This window comes from Echinops telfairi, unplaced genomic scaffold (genome assembly GCF_000313985.2).
Source record: "Echinops telfairi isolate 266 unplaced genomic scaffold, ASM31398v2 ScPeMD7_7463;HRSCAF=8501, whole genome shotgun sequence".
NCBI classification, from domain to species: Eukaryota; Metazoa; Chordata; class Mammalia; order Afrosoricida; family Tenrecidae; genus Echinops; species Echinops telfairi.
The window spans coordinates 10,472,455-10,475,062 of record NW_022111363.1 but is presented as its reverse complement, the minus strand read 5'-3'; positions in this window follow the sequence as shown (position 1 = coordinate 10,475,062).

The following is a 2,608-nucleotide window of genomic DNA, read 5'->3' as shown; positions in this document are numbered from 1 at the left end:
GTGGCTGATTTTTCAGCAGCAGAATGCCAGGCTGTTCTGAGGTCCTCTGGGTGGGCTTGAACCTCTCACCTGTTGGTTAATAGCTGAGTGCACCACCCAGGGACTCCACACCCCACTAGGGTGGTTCTTATCAAAATGACAAGTGTTGGCCAGAGTCTGAGAAACTGGAACTCTCTCGCTTTGCTGGCAATGTATGGGGTTCAGGTAAGGGGCAATAGAAAAGGGTACAATCACTTTTGAAAACAGTTCAGCAGTTCTTCAAGAAGTTAAATATGCACGAGGCTTTCTACTCCCATAAAGAATGACCATCTCAGAAACCCACAGGGAAAGTTCTACCCTGCCCTAGAGGGTCACGGTCAGTTGCCATTGACTCGATGGCAGTGAGTTTAAGGTTTGAAACTCAAAACCTTTACATGTACACAAAAATGTGTGTACACGAATGTTTCTAGGCGTAGTCGGACCCCTGGTAGTTGTAGGGGCTATGTGTTGGGCTGCTAACTGGTTGTGAAGTCAGTGGTTCGAATCCACCAGCCTCTCTGAAGGAGAAAGACGAGGCTTCTTCTATTTCCGGAAAGAGCTACAGTCTCAGAAATGCACAGGGGAAGTTCTTCTCTGACCTTTGGTTCTCCATGAGTCCGCATCGCCTGGATGGCAGTGGAGTCAGGTTTCATCCCTAACAGCTAAGGAGACGAGACAACCTGAATCTTCCTTTGGATGAGTGGGTAAATAAAATATCACATTTCATCTGTCCATCCATGGACACATGCTATCGATAAGATTACCGGATCGGAATGTGCTCCATGGTGGTGTGGTGGCAGCATGCACGAATGAGCCCGGACAACATCTTGTTAAAGGAAAGAAGTCAGATGCCTAAGGCCACATTTTGTTTGCTGGTCTTTATGTGAAATTGTTAGAGTTTGGAGACTTTACGGAGATGGAAAGTGGTTGCCATTGTGATCTTGATCCTGCTGGATGGAACTTGATACTTGGTCGGTTGACCTCCCTCTTGACCCGACCTGAGTTTTTTCTAAGTGCAGGTATTTCTTGCTTGTTCCATGACAAAAATTTCTTACCTGACTTTTAAAATATCGATGGTGGTCTTTTCTTTCTTACTCATTATTTGTATTTTTCTTTATATTGTTAGTATTTTATCCTTACCATTTAAAAGTAGGAGCTCACACACCTTTTGGTGGGGCACAGTTGTTACTGCACTTGTCAGTGAGGCAGTTTTATAATCGTCCTTGGTTTTATAATTGGTCAAAGTAGAAGCAGTATTGCTTGTATATATTGATCTTGTAACCTGCTGAACTCCCTAAATACGAATAAATAGCTTGTAGTCGCCTGGATTGCCACTGTTGACAACCATCAGTAAATAAATTATTTTGTTCCCCCCCCACCAAAAAGAAAAACAAAGTGGTTGCCAAGGACCATGGGAGGGGAATCTAGGAAGTGCCATCTAATTAATTCGTTTGTGGCTTTTGGGAGGGGGATGGACATGCTCTGGAATTGGATGGCAGTGACAATTACATAAACTAGTGAATTATACGAAAACCCAAAAGGGCGACATGGATAGTATCTGAATTATATCTCTGTAATTTATGCCATATACTATGTAGGCAAGTTGGGGTAGGAGAAAGTATGAGATAGGACTTTTGTGCTGTATATTCCTTAGAATCCTGGCACTGGGAGCGATGTTAACCTGAGCCTTAGTATCCAGTTGTGAAGATTGAGGCAATATTACCAAACTTACAGATCTCCATGTTTACTTAAATTGTTTGGACCAAGGGGGTCTGAAACATTGTAGGTGTTTAGCATGTGTTTATTAATTTCCTCTTTTTATCCTCTGTTTTATATTTGTACCAGATTAAGGCACTGAAGGGGGAGCCCTGGTGGCATAGTGATTATGAGTTGGGCGGTGATCAAAAGTTCAGCAGTTCAAAACCACCAGCTGCTCCATGGGAGAAAGATGAGGCTTTCTATTCCCATCAAGAGTTGCAGTCTTGGAAACCCACAGGGGTAGTTCTACCCTGCCCTATAGGGACTCTATGAGTTAGCATTGGTTCTATGACAATGAATGAGAAGGCAGTGAATTGGGAGAAAATAAAATACAGGAGTCATGCTATTCATATGGGAAGAGTGGATATGGGATCCAGTGAATATAGGTGGGTGCAACTCAGAAAGGAAAACTCTGATTTAAACAGAATTGGTCAGGCCATTCACTGCTATGGGGCTGAGGGTCCGATCAAGATGGAAGGGTCATTGCCTCTAGGGACTCAACCCAGACACACCTCGGAAGAAAAGTCTGGCTATTTATCTCAAAATCAGCCACTGAAAACCCTGCTGAGCACAGTTCTCCCCGTCTGCATATGCGACTTCCATGAGACAAGTTGCCTCATGGGTGACGGGTATATATTACATTAAGAATTTTAAAGCTGATGAAGGCAAACAAGTGGCCATCTAGCTCAGAAGCAACAAAGCCCACATGAAAGAACATATCAGCCTGTGTGATCACGAGGTGTCAAACGGATCACTGAAGACAAATGGGTGCATAAGCAAATGTGGCGAACAAAGCTGATGGTGTCCAGCTATCAAAAAGTATAGCATCTGG